Source organism: Meles meles, chromosome 8 (assembly GCF_922984935.1).
Source record: "Meles meles chromosome 8, mMelMel3.1 paternal haplotype, whole genome shotgun sequence".
In the NCBI taxonomy this organism is placed as follows: Eukaryota; Metazoa; Chordata; class Mammalia; order Carnivora; family Mustelidae; genus Meles; species Meles meles.
Window position 1 is genome coordinate 89,517,933 of NC_060073.1, and position 25,271 is coordinate 89,543,203.

Genomic DNA, 25,271 nt, shown 5'->3' on the forward strand with positions numbered 1-25,271 from the left:
CCCTATGACCCTGCAATTGCACTGCTGGGTATTTACCCCAAAGATACAGATGTAGTGAAAAGAAGGGCCATCTGTACCCCAATGTTTATTGCAGCAATGGCTACGGTCACCAAACTGTGGAAAGAACCAAGATGCCCTTCAACGGATGAATGGATAAGGAAGATGTGGTCCATATACACGATGGAGTATTATGCCTCCATCAGAAAGGATGAATACCCAACTTTTGTAGCAACATGGACGGGACTGGAAGAGATTATGCGGAGCGAAATAAGTCAAGCAGAGAGAGTCAAGTATCATATGGTCTCACTTATTTGTGGAGCATAACAAATAACATGGAGGACATGGGGAGATGGAGAGGAGAGGGAGTTGAGGGAAACTGGAAGGGGAGATGAACCATGAGAGACTATGGACTCTGAAAAACAACCAGAGGGTTTTGAAGGGGCGGGGGGGGTGGGAGTTTGAGGAATCAGGTGGTGGGTAATAGGGAGGGCACGTACTGCATGGAGCACTGGGTGTGATGCCAAAACAATGAACAGTTATGCTGTAAATAAACAAATAAAAAATAAATAAATAAAATTTAAAAAAAAAAGAAATATGGGGTCCCTCCTCCCTCTTCAGACAGGAAGCCAGGGCCTGAGCCCTCTGTTCCTGTCTCAGAGTGCCCCAAGCTACCCCCTGCTTCTGCATCATCCCTGCCTCCAGCATAGAGTGCAGATACCATTGCAGTCTGCGGCCCCAACAGAAAGTCCAGAGATCTTTTAGGTTTGAGATGGCGGTTCTAGGAGGACAGTTGCCATTGATATGATTCAGGGGAGAGGGACAAAAGGTAAGAGGAGAGCGTGTATGACTACCCAAAAGTGGGGTATAGTTTCTAAGCTCTTTTCACTGTTCTCCCTGCCTCCCCTGGAGTTGGGGATGTTCCCTGCCTCTCCTCTATGAAGCAAATGAATGTGTCCTGGAAGGCCCAGAAAAGTAACCTAGATTAATGGTAAATCCCTGCCACCTACGCTCCATGGTCTGTTTCTGCATCTGTGAAATGTGGGCTGGAGGGTGCAGAATTAGAGTCCTTTAGTGCTGATATGTGCATGGCCAGTCCTTGGTCTAAGAAGTTACCTCAGCTGGTTGGGGTTTAAGAAGAAAACACATAAGGAAAATGGCTCCAATGCAAAGTCCAGTAGAAAGGGCACCTGTGAGGCTGATGAATAGGCTACGGTGGCCTAGAAAGAGACAACCAATAGCAGCCTCTGCATCCAGACAGCACCCCTGAGCAATCATAAATAACTTCAGGAGCCCTGACCTCTGTCATATGACCTTAATGTCCTGTCCCAGTCCCTGCCTTGGTCTCATCATCTTACAGATGATCAGTTGACCAGGGTGATCCCAAGTCCCTTCTGTTCCACAATCATATGATGTTGATGACATAGACTCCCAACTGCCACTGTCACAACCACTGGCCAATGCATTGGAAGCTCCACCTCTGCCATCTGCCTTCCTTCAAGACCTTCTCCTGAACCTTCCTCCCGGAAAACCCCACCAGTCCACTCCTCCTTGAAGTGCTTGCCTGCTCTGTGGGCACTTTACTTTTCAGGGTCTGCAGGTCTCACCAAGCCTCTGTTCTGAGCTGCTTTGCTTTGAGATCTTAACATGTCAGGCATGTCTGCAGCAGGAAAGAAGCTGCCTTGTCTTCTAGGTGCCCAGCATAGTGTATAAGATATAATTAGGAAGGGGGACCTGGATGGCTCAGCCGTTAAACATCTGCCTTTGGCTCAGGTCATGATCCCAGGGTCCTGGGATGGAGCCCCGTATTGGGCTCCCTGCTCAGTGGGAAGCCTGCTTCTCCCTTTCTCACTTCCCCTGCTTGTGCTCCCTCTTTCGCTGTGTTTCTCTCTGTCAAATAAATAAAATCTTAAAAAAAAAAGATATAATCAGGAAGCTATGAGAAGTTTATATAAATCACAAATATTTTTTGTATTTGACAAAGAAAATCCTAGCATAGTACTAGACCATTTTAGTTATCTGATGCTCAAATTATGATTTTTGTCTGATAAAACTGTCAGAGTGGGTTAGAGTGAGTCAGGGGGATTACAATAAATACCAGGGATCCAAACAAAAAGATGTCACTGGCTCCTGCCTCCTATTTTCTTCTCAAAATATAGTTTCAACCTAATTTCTAACAGAACCATATACCATGTATCAAGAGCCTGGAAAAAAATACAAAAGCATGGGCAACTGGGTGGCTTAGTGGGTTAAGCCTCTGCCTTTGGCTCAGGTCATGATCCCAGGGTCCTGGGATCGAGTCCCATGTCGGGCTCTCTGCTCATCGGGGAGCCTGCTTCCCCCCCTCCCCTCTCTCTGCCTGCCTCTCTGCCTACTTGTGATCTCTCGCTGTCAAATAAATAAATAAAATCTTTTAAAAAAATACAAAAGCATTTCAGAAAGAAACCAGACTTCCTAAGCTTCTCCCTCCTGTCCTTACCCCCATTTTTGGAACAGATAGAGGGATTGGATGTTATCACTCCTCCAGCATCAGGGGTCATCATTCTTCCCCCTGTATATCATGGTCTACCAGACATACCTGATGAACTGAGAAAAAAAAATCATATTCACAGGACCATCCTAATGTTCCACAGATGGAAAGAAGAGCCCAGAGCCTCAGTCATGCATACAGAATAAGGAAGTTGTGGCAGTTTGAAGAGGTTGGACAGCCTTTCCCATACCTTCCTTAGATCTCCCTATTCAAAGCCACTCTCTATCTTCCTTGGACCTTTGATATGCCTATAGCAGTGGCTGGCATTAGGATAAGAGAACCTGAGGGTCAGAGAAGTGAGAGGGAAGGGGAGGAGTTAGGAGCAAGGAGAGGCTGACATTCAGAGAGGAAAGGGATGGTAGAGAGGCAAGTAGAGAAGCTGTCTGCCTGTGCATAGAGTCTTCTGAGTTCCCTACATAGGAACCAAGCAGAGACTGAATCTTTGTGGTACCAAAAGCAAAGTTCCAGGAACCCTTCTCTTTGAGACAGGCTTCTTCTGAAGGAGCTGCCAGATAAGGCATAAAACATGAGCTTATTTTTTATTCTTAAGAGACAGGGAGAGAAAGATGAAAAAACAAACATAAAAATAGAGTCTGCAAATTCCTGACAGAGGAAGTGTAGCTCTGCTCTGAGTGCTGGACCCAGTACCTCCTTGGACAACTCTGAACATTGATGAATCTGCTGTGAATGTCAGAGTCTATGCCCTAGAATAACAGAGAACATAGGTAACAGAATCATTCATGGCCAGTGAGGATCTATTTAGAGACACTTGGGAGCCACCTGAGAGGCTCTGGCCACACAAGAAGTGATTGGAGATATGTTTCCAGTAACTGACTCCAAAGAAATAGAGATCCATGAAGGCACTACTGATAAGTGCACAAACTGGTACAGGCATGTAGTAAAACTAAGTAGTTGTATCATCTAAACAAGAACATATACAGGACTTCCATACAGATATACATGAGATTGGAGGAAATTTCTGAGACATGGGGATTATTTTCTTGTGATAATTTTCTCTTCCTCACTTCTCCTTTGCCAAGATATTATCTTGAGAGCATTTCCTCTCTTAGGTATATCAGCAACATATAGTCTCCAAAAACACGTAATAAAAGGTTTGTGGGAGCATTATCCATAACTCCCAAATGAAAACTTCTTCAATGCCATCAATAAAAATGAATACATAAAGTATAAAATAGTCACAGAAATGCAATTTGAGAATCAGCAAACTATGACAACATGCAAATTTGAAAAACCTCACAATGTTGAACAAAACAGGTCAGATTACAGAAAATACATACTGTGTGACTCATTTATAGTAAGTTCAAAAACGGGAAACACTGACCACTTCTTTTGCCATTTTATTTATTTTTTTCAGCGTAACAGTATTCATTGTTTTTGCACAACACCCAGTGCTCCACGCAAAACGTGCCCAACCTATTACCCACCACCTGTTCCCCCAACTTCCCACCCCTGACCCTTCAAAACCCTCAGGTTGTTTTTCAGAGTCCATAGTCTCTTATGGTTCGCCTCCCCTCCCCAATGTCCATAGCCCCCTCCCCCTCTCCCAATCCCACCTCCCCCCAACAACCCCCAGTTTGTTTTGTGAGATTAAGAGTCATTTTATGGTTTATCTCCCTCCGAATCCCATCTTGTTTCATTTATTCTTCTCCTATCCCCCTAAGCCCCCATGTTGCTTCTCCATGTCCTCATATCAGGGAGATCATATGATAGTTGTCTTTCTCCAATTGACTTATTTCACTAAGCATGATACGCTCTAGTTCCATCCACGTCGTTGCAAATGGCAAGATTTCATTTCCTTTGATGGCTGCATAGTATTCCATTGTGTATATATACCACTTCTTCTTTATCCATTCATCTGTTGATGAACATCTAGGTTCTTTCCATAGTTTGGCTATTGTAGACATTGCTGCTATAAACATTTGGGTACACGTGCCCCTTCGGATCACTATGTTTGTATCTTTAGGGTAAATACCCAGTAGTGCAATTGCTGGGTCATAGGGTAGTTCTATTTTCAACATTTTGAGGAACCTCCATGCTGTTTTCCAGAGTGGTTGCACCAGCTTGCATTCCCACCAACAGTGGAGGAGGGTTCCCCTTTCTCCGCATCCTCTCCAGCATCTGACATTTCCTGACTTGTTCATTTTAGCCATTCTGACTGGTGTGAGGTGATATCTCATTGTGGTTTTGATTTGTATTTCCCTGATGCCGAGTGACGTGGAGCACTTTTTCATGTGTCTGTTGGCCATCTGGATGTCTTCTTTGCAGAAATGTCTGTTCATGTCCTCTGCCCATTTCTTGATTGGACTGTTTGTTCTTTGGGTGTTGAGTTTGCTAAGTTCCTTATAGATTTTGGATACTAGCCTTTATCTGATATGTCATTTGCAAATATCTTCTCCCATTCTGTCAGTTGTCTTTGGTTTTGTTAACTGTTTCCTTTGCTGTGCAAAAGCTTTTGATCTTTATGAAATCCCAATAGTTCATTTTTGCCCTTGCTTCCCTTGCCTTTGCTGTTGTTCCTAGGAAGATGTTGCTACGGCTGAGGTCGAAGAGGTTGCTGCCTGCATTCTCCTCAAGGATTTTGATGGATTCCCTTCTCACATTGAGGTCCTTCATCCATTTGGAGTCTATTTTCGTGTGTGGTGTAAGGAAGTGGTCCAATTTCATTTTTCTGCATGTGGCTGTCCAATTTTCCCAGCACCATTTATTGAAGAGGCTGTCTTTTTTCCATTGGACATTCTTTCCTGCTTTGTCGAAGATTAGTTGACCACAGAGTTGAGGGTCGATTTCTGGGCTCTCTATACTGTTCCACTGATCTATGTGTCTGTTTTTGTGCCAGTACCATGTTGTCTTGATGATGACAGCTTTGTAATAGAGCTTGAAGTCTGGAATTGTGATGCCACCAACTTTGGCTTTCTTTTTCAATATTCCTTTGGCTATTCGAGGTCTTTTCTAGTTCCATATAAATTTTAGGATTATTTGTTCCATTTCTTTGAAAAAAATGGAGGGTATTTTGATAGGGATTGCTTTAAATTGTAGATTGCTTTAGGTAGCATGGACATTTTCACAATATTTATTCTTCCAATCCAGGAGCATGGAACATTTTTCCATTTCTTTGTGTCTTCCTCAATTTCTTTCATGAGTACTTTATAATTTTCTGTGTATAGATTCTTAGTCTCTTTGGTTAGGTTTATTCCTAGGTATCTTATAGTTTTGGGTACAATTGTAAATGGGATTGACTCCTTAATTTCTCTTTCTTCTGTCTTGTTGTTGGTGTACAGAAATGCAACTGATTTCTGTGCATTGATTTTATATCCTGACACTTTACTGAATTCCTGTACAAGTTCTAGCAGTTTTGGAGTGGAGTCTTTTGGGTTTTCCACATATAGTATCATATCATCTGCGAAGAGTGATAGTTTGACTTCTTCTTTACCAATTTGGATGCCTTTAATTTCTTTTTGTTGTCTGATTGCTGAGGCTAGGACTTCTAGTACTATGGTGAACAGCAGTGGTGATAATGGACACCCCTGCCGTGTTCCTGACCTTAACAGAAAAGCTTTCAGTTTTTCTCCATTGAGGATGATATTTGCGGTGGGTTTTTCATAGATGGCTTTGATAATATTGAGGTATGGGCCCTCTATCCCTACACTTTGAAGAGTTTTGATCAGGAAGGGATGCTGTACTTTGTCAAATGCTTTTTCAGCATCTATTGAGAGTATCATATGGTTCTTGTTCTTTCTTTTATTAATGTGTTGCATCACATTGATTGATTTGCGGAGGTTGAACCAACCCTGCAGCCCTGGAATAAATCCCACTTGATCGTGGTGAATAATCCTTTTAATGTACTGTTGAATCCTATTGGCTAGTATTTTGGCGAGAATTTTTGTGTCTGTGTTCATCAAGGATATTGGTCTGTAGTTCTCTTTTTTGGTGGGATCCTTGTCTGGTTTTGGGATCAAGGTGATGCTGGCCTCATAAAATGAGTTTGGAAGTTGTCCTTCCATTTCTATTTTTTGGAACAGTTTCAGGAGAATAGGAATGAGTTCTTCATTAAATGTTTGGTAGAATTTCCGTGGGAAACCGTCTGGCCCTGGGCTTTTGTTTGTTTGGAGATTTTTGATGACTGTTTCAATCTCCTTACTGGTTATGGGCCTGTTCAGGTTTTCTATTTCTTCCTGGTTCAGTTGTGGTAGTTTATATGTCTCTAGGAATGCATCCATTTCTTCCAGATTGTCAGATTTGTTGGCGTACAGTTGCTCATAGTATGTTCTTATAATTGTCTGTATTTCTTTGGTGTTAGTTGTGATCTCTCCTCTTTCATTCATGATTTTATTGATTTGGGTCCTTTCTCTTTTCTTTTTGATGAGTCTGGCCAGGGGTTTATCAATCTTATTGATTCTTTCAAAGAACCAGCTCCTAGTTTCATTGATATTTTCTATTTTTTTTTTTTTTTTGGTTTCTATTTCATTGATTTCTGCTCTGATCTTTATGATTTCTCTTCTCCTGCTGGGTTTAGGGTTTCTTTCTTGTTCTTTCTCCAGCTCCTTTACGCGTAGGGTTAGGTTGTGTACTTGAGACCTTTCTTGTTTCTTGAGAAAGGCTTGTACCGCTATATATTTTCCTCTCAGGACTGCCTTTGCTGTGTCCCACAGATTTTGAACTGTTGTGTTTTCATTATCATTTGTTTCCATGAATTTTTTCAATTCTTCTTTAATTTCCTGGTTGACCCATTCATTCTTTAGAAGGATGCTGTTTAGTCTCCATGTATTTGGGTTCTTTCCAGCTTTCCTCTTGTGATTGAGTTCTAGCTTCAGAGCATTGTGGTCTGAAAATATGCAGGGAATGATCCCAATCTTTTGGTACTGGTTGAGACCTGATTTGTGACCCAGGATGTGATCTATTCTGGAGAAGGTTCCATGTACACTAGAGAAGAATGTGTATTCTGTTGCTTTGGGATGAAATGTTCTGAATATATCGGTGATGTCCATCTGGTCCAGTGTGTCATTTAAGGCCTTTATTTCCTTGTTGATCTTTTGCTTGGATGATCTGTCCATTTCAGTGAGAGGAGTGTTAAAGTCCCCTACTATTATTGTATTATTATTGATGTGTTTCTTTGATTTTGTTATTAATTGGTTGATATAGTTGGCTGCTCCCACGTTAGGGGCATAGATATTTAAAATTGTTAGATCTTCTTGTTGGACAGACCCTTTGAGTAGGATATAGTGTCCTTCCTCATCTCTTATTATAGTCTTTGGCTTAAAATCGAATTGATCTGATATAAGGATTGCCACCCCAGCTTTCTTCTGATGCCCATTAGCATGGTAAATTGTTTTCCACCCCCTCACTTTAAATCTGGAGGTGTCTTCGTGTCTAAAATGAGTTTCTTGTAGGCAACATACTGATGGGTTTTGTTTCTTTATCCATTCTGATACCCTGTGTCTTTTGATTGGGGCATTTAGCCCATTAACATTCAGGGTAACTATTGAGAGATATGAATTTAGTGCCATTATTAGTCTGTAAGGTGACTATCACTGTGTATTGTCTCTGTACCTTTCTGATCTACTACTTTTAGGCTCTCTCTTTGCTTAGAGGACCCCTTTCAATATTTTCTGTAGAGCTGGTTTGGTGTTTGCAAATTCTTTCAGTTTTTGTTTGTCCTGGAAGCTTTTTATCTCTCCTTCTATTTTCAATGATAGCCTAGCTGGATAGAGTATTCTTGGCTGCAGGTTTTTCTCGTTGAGTGCTCTGAATATATCATGCCAGCTCTTCCTGGCCTGCCAGGTCTCTGTGGATAAGTCTGCTGCCAATCTAATATTTTTACCATTTTGTATGTTACAGACTTCTTTTCTCAGGCTGCTTTCAGGATTTTCTCTTTGTCACTAAGACTTGTAAATTTTACTATTAGGTGACGGGGTGTGGACCTATTCTTGTTGACTTTGAGGGGGGTGCTCTGCATCTCCTGGATTTTGATGCTTATTCCCTTTGCCATATTAGGGAAATTCTCTCCAATAATTCTCTCCAATAGACCTTCTGCTCCCCTCTCTGTTTCTTCTTCTTCTGGAATCCCAATTATTCTAATGTTGTTTCGTCTTATGGTGTCACTTATCTCTCGAATTCTCCCCTCATGGTCCAGTAGCTGTTTGTCCCTCTTTTGCTCGGCTTCTTTATTCTCTGTCATTTCGTCTTCTATATCACTAATTCTTTCTTCTGCCTCATTGATCCTAGCAGTGAGAGCCTCCATTTTTGATTGCAACTCATTAATAGCTTTTTTGATTTCAACTTGGTTAGATTTTAGTTCTTTATTTTCTCCAGAAAGGGCTTTAATATCTCCAGAGAGTGTTTCTCTAATATCTTCCATGCCTTTTTCGAGCCTGGCTAGAATGTTCAGAATCGTCATTCTGAACTCTTGATCTGACATATTACCAATATCTGTGTTCATTAGGTCCCCAGCCTTCAGTACTGTCTCTTGTTCTTTTGTTTGTGGTGATTTTTTCTGCCTTGTCATTTTGTCCAGATAAGAGGATATGAAGGAGCAAATAAAATACTAAAAGGGTGGCAAAGACCCCAGAAAAATGCTCTGTAACCAAATCAGAAGAGACCACAAATTGTGGGGTGGAGAAAGGGGATTAAAAAGAGGTTCAGAAAAAAAAGAAAAAAATTTAAAAAATAAAACAAATAAAGAAAAAATATAAAAAAGAAAGAAAAAATATATATATTTAGATAAACTAGTCAAAAAACGTTAAAAAAGAAAAGGGTAAAAGTTTTTAAAAATTTAGCAGAAGAAGAAAAAAGAAAAAAATTGAAAAAAGAAAAAAAAATTGAAGTAGCCGCAAGACTAAAGAATCATGGGGAGAAAGCCATGAGTTCCGTGCTTTGCTTTCTCCTCCTCTGGAATTGCGCTGCTGTCTTAGGAATTGAACCTACTTTCTTTGATAGATGAACTTCGTCCTGGCTGGATATTTTGTTGATCTTCTGGGGGAGGGGCCTGTTGTAGTGACTCTCAAGTGTCTTTGCCCGAGACGGGATTGCACCGCCCTTACCGGTGGCCGGACTAAGTAATCGGCTCGGGTTCACTTTTGGGAGCTTCTGTTCCCTGAACACTTTCCGTAGAGTTCCGGAGGACGGGAATAAAAATGGCAGCCTCCTAGTCTCCAGCCCGGAGGAGCTGAGAGCCTGGGGCCCCACTCCTCAGTGCGCTCCCAGAGGACAGCACCCAATCACTCCCGTATCCCCAGCCTCTAGCCGCGCTCCAAGCTCACCCAGTCCGCGACCAGTTCAAGGTAACCCCGAGCTGAGAGTTCAGTCCTCGGCTCTGTCTCTGCAGCTGGCTTCTCCGTTCTAATACCTGCGAGCTCTCCGACACTCGGACACCCCCGGTCCTTCTGTGACCCTGTGGGACCTGGGGCCACGCTGACCCCGCGTGGGCTTCACCCTGGTTTAGCCTCTGGAGCAATGTCCCTCAGTGGAACAGACTTTTAAAAGTCCTGATTTTGTGCTCCGTTCCTCCGCCGCTTGCCAGGAGCCAGCACCTCCCCCCGCGGTCTATCTTCCCATCGTTTTAGATTCACTTCTCCGCCAGTCCTACCTTTCAGAAAGTGGTTGATTTTCTGTTTCTAGAGTTGCTGTTCTTCTTCTCTTCGATCTCCCGTCGAATTTGTAGGTGTTTGCAATGTTTAGATAAGCTACCGAGCTGATCTCCTCCTACCTGATGTAGTCGCAGCCTGCTACTTCTCCGCCATCTTGACTCCTCCCCTGACCACTTCTTTTGGAAGACAAAGTATGGTTTATCCTTGTGTGCAGACTGTGATAATGAGCAAGAGAGGAACTTTTAAGTTCCCAGTCAGGTTTTATTTTCTTGAGCTGAGTACTGGTTACACAGATGTGTTCAAGGTTTCATGTATGTTTATCAAGGCAGGCAGGGCCAACCTCCCACACTCAGCCCCTAGACAGGGAGAGAAACTAAGGCACCAAGAGGTTAAACAATTTAATCAAGTTCACACAAGGCTCAGTGGCTGGGCTGGACTAAAGGACTGATCTACCAGCTCTTAGTTCAGTGCCATAAACTCTCCATCCTCACTCTTCTCAAGAAGTCTAGAGATTTGTTGTCCAGTATGCTAGCCACTAGCCACACGTTGCTATTTAAATTAGAATTGATTAAAATTAACTAAAATTTAAAATTCAATTTTTCAGTCACCTTAGCCACTTTTTTTTTGAATGATGACTTTTTTTTAATTTCTTAATATTTATAAACATATAATGTATTTTAGCCCCAGGGGTAAAGGTCTGTGAATCACCAGGTTCAAACACTTCACAGCACTCACCATAGCACATACCCCTCCCCCTCTCCCAACCCCACCTCCCCCCAGCAACCCCCAGTTTGTTTTGTGAGATTAAGAGTCATTTATGGTTTGTCTCCCTCCCAATCCCATCTTGTTTCATTTATTCTTCTCCTACCCCCCAAACCCCCCATGTTCCATCTCCATGTCATCATATCAGGGAGATCATATGATAGTTGTCTTTCTCCAATTCACTTATTTCACTAAGCATGATACCCTCTAGTTCCATCCACGTCATCGCAAATGGCAAGATTTCATTACTTTTGATGGCTGCATAGTATTCCATTGTGTATATATACAACACCTTTTTTATCCATTCATCTGTTGATGGACATCTAGGTTCTTTCCATAGTTTGGCTATTGTAGACATTGCTGCTATAAACATTCGGGTGCACGTGCCCCTTTGGATCACTACGTTTGTATCTTTAGGGTAAATACCCAGTAGTGCAATTGCTGGGTCATATTTTCAACATTTTGAGGAACCTCCATGCTGTTTTCCAGAGTGGTTGCACCAGCTTGCAGTCCCACCAACAGTGGAGGAGGGTTGCCAACTCTCCGCATCCCTGCCAGCATCTGTCATTTCCTGACTTGTTCATTTTAGCCATTCTGACTGGTGTGAGGTGATATCTCATTGTGGTTTTGCTTTGTATTTCCCTGATGCCGAGTGATGTGGAGCACTTTTTCATGTGTCTGTTGGCCATCTGGATGTCTTCTTTGCAGAAATGTCTGTTCATGTCCTCTGCCCATTTCTTGATTGGATTGTTTGTTCTTTGGGTGCTGAGTTTACTAAGTTCCTTATAGATTTTCGACACTAGCCCTTTATCTGATATGTCGTTTGCAAATATCTTCTCCCATTCTGTCAGTTGTCTTTTGGTTTTGTTAACTGTTTCCTTTGCTGTGCAAAAGCTTTTGATCTTGATGAAATTCCAATACTTCATTTTTGCCCTTGCTTCCCTTGCTGTTGATGATGTTCCTAGGAAGATGTTGCTGCGGCTGAGGTTGAAGAGGTTGCTGCCTGTGCTCTCCTCAAGGATTTGGATGGATTCCTTTCTCACATTGAGGTCCTTCATCCATTTTTAGTCTATTTTCGTGTGTGGTGTAAGGAAGTGGTCCAATTTCATTTTTCTGCATATGGCTGTCCAATTTTCCCAGCACCATTTATTGAAGAGGCTGTCTTTTTTCCATTGGACATTCTTTTCTGGTTTGTTGAAGATTTGTTGAGGTTCTATTTCTGGGCTCTCTATTCTGTTCCATTGATCTATGTGTCTCTGTTTGTACCAGTACCCCAGTACCATGCTGTCTTGATGATGACAGCTTTGTAAAAGAGCTTGAAATCCGGAATTGTGATGCCACCAACTTTGGCTTTATTTTTCAATATTCCTTTGGATATTTGAGGTCTTTTCTGGTTCCATATAAATTTGAGAATTATTTGTTCCATTTCTTTGATAAAAATGGATGGTATTTTGATAGGGATTGCATTAAATGTGTAGATTGCTTTAGGTAGCATAGACATTTTCACAGTATTTTTCTTCCAATCTGTGAGCATGTAACATTTTTCCATTTCTTTCTGTCTTCCTCAATTACTTTCATGAGTACTTTAGAGTTTTCTGAGTATAGATTCTTAGCCTCTTTGGTTAGGTTTATTCCTAGGTATCTTATAGTTTTGGGTACAATTGTAAATGGGATTGACTCCTTAATTTCTCTTTCTTCAGTCTTGTTGTTGGTGTACAGAAATGCAACTGATTTCTGTGCATTGATTTTATATCCTGACACTTTATTGAATTCCTGTACAAGTTCTAGCAGTTTTGGAGTGGAGTCTTTTGGGTTTTCCACATATAGTATTATATCATCTGCGAAGAGTGATAGTTTGACTTCTTCTTTACCAATATGGATGCCTTTAAATTCCTTTTGTTGTCTGATTGCTGAGGCTAGGACTTCTAGTGCTATGTTGAATAGCAGTGGTGATAATGGACATCCCTGCCGTGTTCCTGACCTTAATGGAAAAGCTTTCAGTTTTTCTCCATTGAGAATGATATTTGCGGTGGGTTTTTCATAGATGGCTTTGATAATATTAAGGTATGGGCCCTCTATCCCTACACTTTGAAGATTTTTTATCAGGAAGGGATGGTGTACTTTGTCAAATGCTTTTTCAGCATCTATTGAGAGTATCATATGGTTCTTGTTCTTTCTTTTATTAATGTGTTCTATCACATTGATTGATTTGCGGAGGTTGAACCAACTCTGCAGCCCTGGAATAAATCCTACTTGATTGTGGTGAATAATCCTTTTAATGTACTGTTGAATCCTATTGGCTAGTATTTTGGCGAGAATTTTTGCGTATGTGTTCATCAAGGATATTGGTCTGTATTTCTCTTTTTTGGTGGATCCTTGTCTGGTTTTGGGATCAAGGTGATGCTGGCCTCATAAAATGAGTTTGGAAGTTGTCCTTCCATTTCTATTTTTTGGAACAGTTTCAGGAGAATAGGAATGAGTTCTTCTTTAAATGTTTGGTAGAATTCCCCTGGGAAACCGTCTGGCCCTGGGCTTTTGTTTGTTTGGAGATTTTTGATGACTGTTTCAATCTCCTTACTGGTTATGGGCCTGTTCAGGTTTTCTATTTCTTCCTGGTTCAGTTGTGGTAGTTTATATGTCTCTCGGAATGTATCCATTTCTTCCAGATTGTCAAATTTGTTCGTGTAGAGTTGCTCATAGTATGTTCTTATAATTGTCTGTATTTCTTTGGTGTTAGTTGTGATCTCCCCTCTTTCATTCATGATTTTATTGATTTGGGTCCTTTCTCTTTTCTTTTTGATGAGTCTGGCCAGGGGTTTATCAATCTTATTGATTCTTTCAAAGAACCAGTTCCTCGTTTCATTGATTTTTTCTATTGGTTTTTTTTTTTGTTTGTTTGTTTGTTTCTCTTTCATTGATTTCTGCCCTGATATTTATGATTTCTCTACTCCTGCTGGGTTTAGGGTCTCTTTCTTGTTCTTTCTCCAGCTCCTTTACGTGTAGGGTTAGGTTGTGTACTTGAGACCTTTCTTGTTTATTGAGAAAGGCTTGTACTGCTATATAGTTGCCTCTCAGGATTGCCTTTGCTGTGTCCCACAGATTTTAAACCGTTGTATTTTCATCATCATTTGTTTCCATGAATTTTTTCAATTCTTCTTTAATTTCCTGGTTGACCCATTCATTCTTTAGAAGGATGCTGTTTAGTCTCCATGTATTTTGGTTCTTTCCAGCTTTCCTCTTGTGATTGAGTTCTAGCTTCAGAGCATTGTGGTCTGAAAATATGCAGGGAATGATCCCAATCTTTTGATACCGGTTGAGACCTGATTTGTGACCCAGGATGTGATCTATTCTGGAGAAGGTTCCATGTGCACTATAGAAGAAAGTGTATTCTGTTGCTTTGGGATGAAATGTTCCGAATATATCTGTGAGGTCCATCTGGTCCAGTGTGTCATTTAAGGCCTTGATTTCCTTGTTGATCTTTGGCTTGGATGATCTGTCCATTTCAGTGAGGGGAGTGTTAAAGTCCCCTACTATTATTGTATTATTGTTGATGTGTTTCTTTGATTTTGTTACTAATTGGTTGATATAGTTGGCTGCTCCCACGTTAGGGGCATAGATATTTAAAATTGTTAGATCTTCTTGTTGGACAGACCCTTTGAGTAGGATATAGTGTCCTTCCTCATCTCTTATTATAGTCTTTGGCTTAAAATCGAATTGATCTGATATAAGGATTGCCACCCCAGCTTTCTTCTGATGCCCATTAGCATGGTAAATTGTTTTCCACCCCCTCACTTTAAATCTGGAGGTGTCTTCGCGTCTAAAATGAGTTTCTTGTAGGCAACATATAGATGGGTTTTGTTTGTTTATCCATTTTGATACCCTGTGTCTTTTGATTGGGGCATTTAGCTCATTAACATTCAGGGTAACTATTGAGAGATATGAATTTAGTGACATTGTATTGCCTGTAAGGTGAATGTTACTGTATATTGTCTCTGTTCCTTTCTGATCTACTACTTTTAGGCTCTCTCTTTGCTTAGAGGACCCCTTTCAATATTTTCTGTAGAGCTGGTTTGGTGTTTGCAAATTCTTTCAGTTTTTGTTTGTCCTGGAAGCTTTTTATCTCTCCTTCTATTTTCAATGATAGCCTAGCTGGATAGAGTATTCTTGGCTGCATGTTTTTCTCGTTGAGTGCTCTGAATATATCATGCCAGCTCTTTCTGGCCTGCCAGGTCTCTGTGGATAAGTCTTCTGCCAATCTAATATTTTTACCATTGTATGTTACGGACTTCTTTTCCCGGGCTACTTTCAGGATTTTCTCTTTGTCACTAAGACTTGTAAATTTTACTATTAGGTGACGGGGTGTGGGCTTATTCTTGTTGATTTTGATGGGGGTTTTCTGAACCTCCTGTATTTTGATGCTTATTCCCTTTGCCATATTAGGGAAATTCTCTCCAATAATTCTCTCCAATAGACCTTCTGCTCCCCTCTCTGTTTCTTCTTCTTCTGGAATCCCAATTATTCTAATGTTGTTTCGTCTTATGGTGTCACCCATCTCTCGAATTCTCCCCTCGTGGTCCTGGAGCTGTTTGTCCCTCTTTTGCTCGGCTTCTTTATTCCCTGTCATTTCGTCTTCTATATCACTAATACTTTCTTCTGCCTCATTTATCCTAGCAGTGAGACCTCCATTTTTGATTGCACCTCATTAATACCTTTTTCAATTTCAACTTGTTTAGATTTTAGTTCTTTAATTTCTCCAGAAAGGGCTTTAATATCTCCAGAGAGGGTTTCTCTAATATCTTCCATGCCTTTTTCAAACCTGGCTAGAACCTTCAGAATCATCATTCTGAACTCTAGATCTGACATATTACCAATGTCTGTGTTGATTAGGTCCCTAGCCTTCAGTACTGTCTCTTGTTCTTTTGTTTGTGGTGATTTTTTCTGCCTTGTCATTTTGTCCAGATAAGAGGATATGAAGGATCAAATAAAATACTAAAAGGGTGGCAAAGACCCCAGAAAAATGCGCTGTAACCAAATGAGAAGAGACCCCAAATTGTGGGGGGAAGAAAGGGGATAAAAAGAGGTTCAGAAGAAAAAAAAAGAAAAAATTTTAAAAAGAAAACAAATAAAGAAAAAATATAAAAAAGTAAGAAAAAATACATATTTTAGATAAACTAGTCAAAAACGCTAAAAAAGAAAAGGGTAAAAGTTTTAAAAAATTTAGTAGAAGAAAAAAAAGAAAGAAAATATAATTGAAAAAAAAAATGAATTAACCGCAAGACTAAAGAATCATGGGGAGAAAGCCATGAGTTCCGTGCTTTGCTTTCTCCTCCTCTGGAATTCTGCTGCTGTCCTAGGTATTGAACCTGCTTTCCTTGATAGATGAACTTTGTCCTGGCTGGATTTTTTGTTGATCTTCTGGGGAAGGGGTCTGTTGTAGTGACTCTCAAGTGTCTTTGCCCGAGCCGGAATTGCAGCACCCTTACCAGCCCAGACTAAGTAATCCACTCGGGTTCGCTTTTGGGAACTTTTGTTCCGTGAACACTTTCCGTAGAGTTCCGGAGGATGGGAATGAAAATGGTGGCCTCCCAGTCTCCGGCCCAGAGGAGCCAAGAGCCTGGGGCCCCACTCCTCAGTGTGCCCCCAGAGAACAGCACCCAATCACTCCCATATCCCCAGCCTCCAGCTGCGCTCTGAGCTCACGGAGCCTGCCACCGGTTCAAGGTAACCCCGAGCTGAGAGTTCATTCCGCGGCTCTGTCTCTGTAGCTGGCTTCTCTGTTCTAATACCTGCGAGCTCTGTGACACTCCGACACCCCCGATCCTTCTGTGACCCTGAGGGACCTGGGGCCATGCTAACCCTGCATGGGCTTCACCCCGGTTTAGCCTCTGGAGTGATGTCCCTCAGTGGAACAGACTTTTAAATTTTTTTTTAATTTATTTGACAGACAGAGATCACAGGTAGACAGAGTGGCAGGCAGAGAGAGAGAGAGAGAGGAGGAAGCAGGCTCCCTGCCAAGCAGAGAGCCCGATGTGGGGCTCGATCCCAGGACCCTGGGATCATGACCTGAGCCGAAGGTAGAGGCTTAACCCACTGAGCCACCCACGCGCCCCGGAACAGACTTTTAAAAGTCCTGATTTTGTGCTCTGTTGCTCTGCCGCTTGCCGGGAGCTGGCCCCTCCCCTGCAGTCTATCTTCCCGTCATTTTGGATTCACTTCTCCACCAGTCCTACCTTTCAGAAAGTGGTTGATTTTCTGTTTCTAGAATTGCTGTTCTTCTCTTCGATCTCCCGTTGGATTTGTAGGTGTTTGGAATGTTTAGATAAGCTATCGAGCTGATCTCCTGCTTCGAGATGTAGTCTCAGCCTGCTACTTCTCTGCCATCTTGACTGCTCCTCCCCTCCTTAGCCACTTTTTGAGGGCTCAATACTCCTATGTGACTAGTAGCTATTATATTAGACATCACAGACTTAGAATATTTTGATCATCACAAGAAGTTCTGGTGGACAACACTACTCTGGAAAGACCAATGAGAAAATCAAGACCAACAGAATCTCTCAAGGCACTAAAACTTATCTGAAGCACCTTTCTGGCCACTTACCTGATGGTCTGGTGGAGGATAAAAGGGCCCAAATAGTGAATAAGATCCCAGGGCTTGTTCTTAGCAAGCAGGTGTAGCATGCCACTAGTGACTTAGTCCACCTTCCTCTGCCCCCTCCTTTCTCCTTAGGCTCAGGGCGCACCCTCACCCCAGATCACTCATTGTATTTCTGATCCAAGATTGCTTATGCTTCAGACTTTAACTTAGTGAAGCTTTCCATCTATTAAAGAAATTTCCAGTCAGAGAGCACTCTCCAGAACTTTTGAACCTACTCATCCTAATCTCAGACAGGCTGGAAGACACATCCCTTCCTTCCAATGGACTGAACCTCAGATATCTGGGATTTTGACAGTACTGGTTCACAGAAGGCCCAGGGCATAGAGAGGTCCCCCCGCACCACCCCATTCCTTGTCCCTTCACCATGCCACATAGTCCCTCCCATGGTATGCTAATGTCTCAGCCAGAGCATTCTCTAGGAAGATCTCTGAGTGACAGAGCTGTCAGGATTACACCTCTAGTAACCTCTCACTTCGTAAGGGTGATCTATTCAACTCTAAAGTTATAATAAACTTCTCTGAGCATGTTGCGCATATTTCACTCCCCATGTCAGCCAAGGAAGACCTGTGAACTCTCCCGAAGGAGTGGTTGGGGGAGAAACCTGAGGATCTCAAAGGGAAAAAAGGGGACAGGGGGCTCAAGCACTTCAAAGGTTAGGTGTTAAGGGGGGGGCAGACTCACTCCAGCATGCTGAGATAAACCCTGAATGATAAACATACTAATCTAGCTCAGAGAAGTCACCTTGTTGCCCATACGCCCAGGAAGGGCATGGTGTGGAAAGTTCCCCAAAGCTAAACATTCCCAAAACCTCTCTCTTGGGACAAGGCTCTCTAGCTTTGCTTTGTCAGCTGATTGCTTTTTTAGTCTTTATGAACCCATGTGGAACTAAACATTCTTAGGAAAATACCTACTTCTGGGATTGCAGAGCCTTTGGGTTTTTAGTCATCCCAACACTTGATCTCTATTTCCCACTGCCGAAAAAAGACCAAAACTAAAAGAACAGATGAAACAAGCTTTGAGGGCACAATTGGGAAGTACAAGCTTCTGTAACCTTTATTCCTTTTCACCCCAAGCTTACTCTCATCTGCAGCTCTATCTTGGGAGTCACATCAGTGCTGCTGAGCTGATGGTGTCTCCCAAACTCACCTGGAAGAGTGTTCACAGGTTGAATGCTTCACTTCTTAGATGTTCCCTAATTGCTCGTTTAGCCTTCATCAGAAGCCTGACTGAATATCAGTGAGCTTGAGCTTCTTTTTCACCTTTGCCTTTCCTTTCTCCTTGAACAAAGGGGAAAGTAAGTGGAGAACCCAGTAGATTTCTCAGTCCCTGCTCTACCCCTCCTTCAGCATCTGAGGTCATGCTTCCTGGACAACTGCCCCCTATGACTGAGCTGCTGAGTGGAAGGTGGGGAGGGCTGAGGTTGAGGGAGGATGATGAGTTGGGATCAGGGGTAGAGACCATGGTGGAGCCCAGTTATGCAAGGCAGGTAGATGGTTCTGTGGCTCAGCCAGGCCAGAGAGAGGACAGGTAGAGAGGTAGACAGGTAGAGAGGACCTGGGGATGATTTTCATTTGCAGAGACAAAAATCTTCAAAACTCTGGAATTCTAGGTGCAGAGATATTCTAAAGAACCCCTTCTTCCCTCCCAGTTAACGTCCGGATTGCCAATTTTGGGCTAAAAAAATCTTCCTTTATTTTCCTGTCTCCCTGTCATGTGGTCTTCCAATAGCAAGGGCCTCAGGGTAGAGATGAAGTTTTCTCATTTGAAAAATAGGAACACAGGAAATACCAAAGGCCCTGGAACAGAATCTAGCACCAGCCTTCTAGTCTCCTACCTACATCAATACTCTTCCCCTAGCCTTATCAACTCATCCTGTAATCTAACCTGAAATCTAGATATTAAAAAACCCATATTACATGGGACATGGAGCACCTCTCTAAACCCAATTCTGTCCTGTTCTACCATTGGTCAGTTGACTATGTTATCTCCTCCCCAGATCAGCATTACAGGTTGGGAGGCTGGGGGTCTGTGGAGGGGGATACCAGCATTATGGTTTGGTGGGGTACGGGCCAGAGTGGGGGATTGGGGACTAAAAGTGAACTTGGTCAATTGGTCTGCACCTTGGTGTGTATTCCCACAGGAATATGCTCCCATAGGCGATTCAAATGTCTAACTTCAATGGGTTATAAGCAAGTAAATGAGAGTCTGCACATCACCAAAAACTTGAAAGTGTTAGGGACTGATACTGCTGCTCTTGTTGTTATTCTTACATTTCTTGTCCTCTCTGTCCCAATATTCTCCCTGTCTTGCCCTGGACCCTGCACCTTGGGCTTGCCCAGTGGGAAGAAAAGGACAGGTCACCAAGTGTTCTGGTCACCCACTCAGCCTTGGGCCCAGAGGTGGCAAATCTGGACTTTCTGACCCACAGGGCTAACTGACCACCCTTTTCCATGCTGCCCAGGCCTTCTTCAGACCCAACAGTCAGTCTGTGTCTCCCCTAGGTTCCAGCTCCAAGCTGTTCAAGCTTGAGCTTGGGACAAGGCCTTGCTATACTCACAGAAGAAGTGACTTAGTTCATGTTAAGATAGCTAGAGGAAATATACAGTATGTGAATTCTTTTGCAAGCCAGGACTCAATTGGATCCTAGCCACCTATAAACATGGGAAACAAAAAACAACTCCAAGCCATCTTTGGAAACCCTCTCTATCAAACACAATAGAGTTTCCTTTTACCACTTTCAAGAGAAAAACCAAAAAACACACAAGGAAAAAAAAATCAATTCGATAGCCTACCTTAATGTAGTTCAAACAGCTTACTCTCTTTCCCTTCCTTCCTTCCTTCATGTTACATGAGGATAAGGGATCTGCAACATTTTTGTAGATTGATATTCTGGTTACTCTGGGTATTTGAAGAAATGGTGAGTATTATAATACTTATTTTATAGAAAAATAAGCTGAAGTCAGAAGAAGAGACAGACCTGAATTGGCAGGAACCCAGCAATAAGCATTTTATCATGCCATGTTTCTATGGGCTTCTTTACGGCTCATTCTCCTTGAAGCTACACCAACTGTCCACCAGATTCATTGGTGGGCAGGGGTGAGGAGTGAATGCCATCATCAAAGAGGTCAATGGAGCAAAAGGGTCTGCAGGTGTTATTCCTGCCCACCACCAGCCACTCCTCTGGGCCCTTCTGGCTGGGAATCCTTCCACTGTTTTCCTCCTGTCTGCGTCTGCTTCCCTTCCAGCTGCTACCACCTGCAGCTTCTGACCCTGCTCCACAGAGAAACAACCTCATTGTTCTTTTTCTACCTGTTTAAGAAGCAAGCACACCTTCCCTGGGGCTTTGTAATGTTTTGATTATTTCAATATTGATGAGAAGAAAAAGTATGCCAAGCCCTCCCCCCACAAAAAAAAAAAGCAGAGGATGATCAAAAAGCTACTCCTGGTGTTCTTGTCCTGTGCTTCCTATGCCACAGTAATTCACGATCACTCCCATGGAAAGCTGTCCAGACTCCACCCTATACTGATCCTTTCTTCCCATCGTCCATGTGGTCCCAGAGGACCAGACAAAGTGGAAAGCAGAAACACAGGTGGGAAAGTGAGTTCCCAGGCACGGACAGGGCCCCAGTGAGGTATGGGCATACCAGGGGACAGCCACACAATATCTGAGGAGATTCAGGTTATCCAGGTAGAGCTAGAATGGTTCTTGGGGACATTGATTTCAAGGAGGCAACTGAAGCATGTTGGAGAAAACAGAGTCTGAAGAATCCAGCCTGAGTGCTGTAGTCCATTTTCCTCACACCAGGCACCCCTGGCGACACTGAAAAACTATCACCAAAATCTCTGTGTCTGTTCAAAAGAGTCATGAGGCCTCCAGTTTGACAGCATCTAATTTTAACTCTTAGTCTTTCCATCAATTGAATATTTTTTAATCTGAAAACCTACTGAGGGCCCAGCACTTTGGAAGTTGTTAAACATAAGTAAAATAAAGAGAAAGTGGAAAAAGCATCAGCAGGCACCTAGGAGACCTGGATGTTAATTCCAAGACACTCATCAGCATTTACCACCTTCAGACATGTCCCCTTCTTTCTCTGGGTCCCATACCCTCACCTACAAAGCCAGAAGTGGCCACATTCTGTGAAGTCAGTTTTCAATGGTATTCCTTTACTCACAGAGCCTATAATCTGGCCATACCCTGAAGCTTAACAGTCAAGTGTTAAATGCTATTGTGGGATGACTTTCATTTCTAAAATCTGCAACTACTTTTAACGCCCAAATGTTGTTTTCTATTCCTGGATCATTGCCTTCAAAACACCAGTCCCAAGGGAGAGTTGGGAGAGGTTGCTCTGAGTCTTCCTCAGGTTTTCATGACCTTAGACTAAAATAACAGCCTGTAGGACCCATTGATGCCCTACAAAATGTATGCATGTCCACCTGTTATCATAGAATGAGCACCAAAAGCAAATAATCCCTACTGGCCCACTTCTCCTTCAGCATTTTGGAGATAAAGATACACCTGGACAAAATGGAAGATTGATGTTCTCCCCATAGCACCCAAAGCTAGCTGTGAGTACCTGTTGTTTGCCAAGTTCAAATGAGTTCCAGAAACACCAGCTAATGAGGTCCCCAAGCAACCTAGCCAGGCTCAGCCTGATCATCCCTTTCTGATTCACCACCTGCAGGTTGGTGGGTGTGAGAACATGAGGTTTTAGTCCTCCATCTCCAAGATGGGATGGGAAGAGGGTAGGTTTAGGCTCTTGTCTTCTCTAGAGATGCCCATCTGAGTGTGTCCAGGATGATCAGGGTCACTGGTCTGGTGACCACAGAAGGATTTGCCCTCAACACTTCCAATTCTCACAGGCCAGTCTCCAACTGAGGCAATTACCAAATACTGTGTCAAAACTCTCTGAGTCTCAAGAGCAGATGAGGATGTGACACAGTCATGATCATCATTGCTCCACCTCTGGCTGGGTGGGGATGGGAATAGAAATAGAACAGCAGGAAAAAACATTACAGCGTGGTGGTATTTAGGGTCCATCTGTCCTGAATTCAAAATTTCCCACAGTCACCTCTCAGCTGCCTAATCCAAGATAAGTTGCCCAAGGTCACTATATCTTGGATTCCTCCATTATAAAATGAAGTTAATGTCTCCTATTTAAAGAATCATTATGGTGCAAAATGAGGTAATATATGTAAAGCATTTCAGATAGTGTCTGTCACAAATTGGGTGCTCAAAAATGGTTGTTATGATTATTATCATCCTCTCAAGGAACATATAGGATGCTAATATGGGCATGGGGGACTCAGAAATGAAAACAAACGGAATGGGATATAGAAAAGTGGATGTGAAAGGCTGTCTAAATTGAGTTTGAGGAGATCCACAGAGATCCCTATTCTCAGGTTATAGGGAAAGGAATGCATTTCTAACCTGGGAGATTGAAGCCATCTCTCTGCCAGACTCCTGGGGTCACTCTCTAAGTAAGCAAATAGAAGCAGGCTTTGGAACTGGGAGGAATCTCTGGGATGCAAGGATTATTTTTCTGGCTATCATTATATTACATATGAATGAATAAGGAAGATATGGTCTGTATATATAATGGAATATAACACCTCCATCAGAAAGGATGAATACTCAACTTTTGTATCAACATGGATGAGACTGCAAGAGATTATGCTGAGTGAAATAAGTTAAGCAGAGAAAGTCAATTATCATATGGTTTCACTTACTTGTGGAGTATAAGAAATAACATGGAAGACATAAGGAGAAGGAAAGGAAAAGTGAATTGGGGAAAATTTGAGGGGGAGACAAACCATGAAAGACCATGGACTCTGAGAAACAAACTGAGGGTTTTAGAGGGGAGAGGGGTGGGGTGTTAGGTAAGCCCAGTGGTGGGTATTAAGGAGCACAGGTATTGCAAGGAGCACTGGGCATGGGGCATAAACAATGAATCTTGGAACACTGAAAAAGTAAAATTAAATTTAAAAAATATATCACAGGCTGGGAAGCAGTATTTGCTTTCTGGGGCACCTGGGTGCCTAAGTTGGTTAAGCATCTGCCTTCTGCTCAGGTCATGATCGCAGGATCCTGGGGTCAAGCCCCACATCAGGCTCCCTGCCCATCAGCAAGCCTGCTTCTCCCTCTCCCTCTGCCTGCTGCTCCCCCCTGCTTGCATTCTCTCTCTCTACCTCTCACTGTCAAATAAATTAATTAATCTTTAAAAACAAGACTGGGGGCATCACATTGCCTGAATTCAAGCTTTACTATAAAGCTTTGATCGCCAAGACAGCATGGCACTGGCACAAAAACAGACACATAGACCAGTGGAACAGAGTAGAGAGCCCAGATATGGACCCTCAACTCTATGGTCAAATAATATCTGACAAGGCAAGAAAAAATATACAGTGAATAAGACAGTCTCTTCCATAAATGGTGCTGGGAAAATTGGACAGTTATGTATAGAAGAATGAAACTAGACCATTCTCTCACACCATACACAAAGACAAAATCGAAATGGATAAAAGACCTCAACCTGAGGCAGGAATCTATCAAAATCATAGAGGATCACTATGTTTGTATCTTTAGGGTAAGTACCCAGTAGTGCAATTGCTGGGTCATAGGGTAGTTCTATTTTCAACACTTTGAGGAACCTCCATGCTGTTTTCCAGAGTGGTTGCACCAGCTTGCATTCCCACCAACAGTGGAGGAGGGTTCCCCTTTCTCCGCATCCTCTCCAGCATCTGTCATTTCCTGACTTGTTAATTTTAGCCATTCTGACTGGTGTGAGGTGAATGACTCTTAATCTCACAAAACAAACTGGGGGTTGCTGGGGGGAGGTGTGATTGGGAGAGGGGGAGGGGGCTATGGACATTGGGGAGGGTATGTGCTATCGTGAGTGCTGTGAAGTGTGTAAACCTGGCGATTCACAGACCTGTACCCCTGGGGATAAAAATACATTATATGTTTATTAAAAAAAAAAAATTTGGAAGGGGAGGCGAACCATAAGAGACTATGGACTCTGAAAAACAACCTGAGGGTTTTGAAGGGTCAGGGGTGGGAGGTTGGGGGAACAGGTGGTGGGTAATGGGGAGGGCACGTTTTGCATGGAGCACTGGGTGTTGTGCAAAAAGAATGAATACTGTTATGCTGAAAAAATAAATAAAATGGAATAAAAAAAAATCATAGAGGAGAACGTAGGCAGTAACCTCTTCGACATTGTCCACAGCAAATTCCTTCAAGACATGTCACCAAAGGCAAAGGAAACAAAAGTGAAAATGAACTTTTGGGACTTCATCGAGATCGAAAGCTTCTGCACAGCAAAAGAAACAGTCAGTCAACAAAGCAAAGAGGCAATCCATGGAATGGGAGAAGATATTTGCAAATGACACCACAGACAAAGAGCTGATATCCAAGATCTATAAAGAACTCCTCAAACTCAACACACACAAAACAGATAATCACGTCAAAAAATGGGCAGAGGACATGAACAGACACTTCTCCAAAGAAGACATATAAATGGCTAATAGATACATGAAAAAAATGTTCCTCATCATTAGCCATCAGGGAGATTCAAATCAAAACCACATTGAGGGGGCACCTGGGTGGCTCAGTGGGTTAAAGCCTCTGCCTTCGGCTCAGGTCATGATCCCAGGGTCCTGGGATGGAGCCCCACATCAGGCTTTCTGCTCAGCAGGAAGCCTGCTTCCTCCTCTCTCTCTGCCTGCC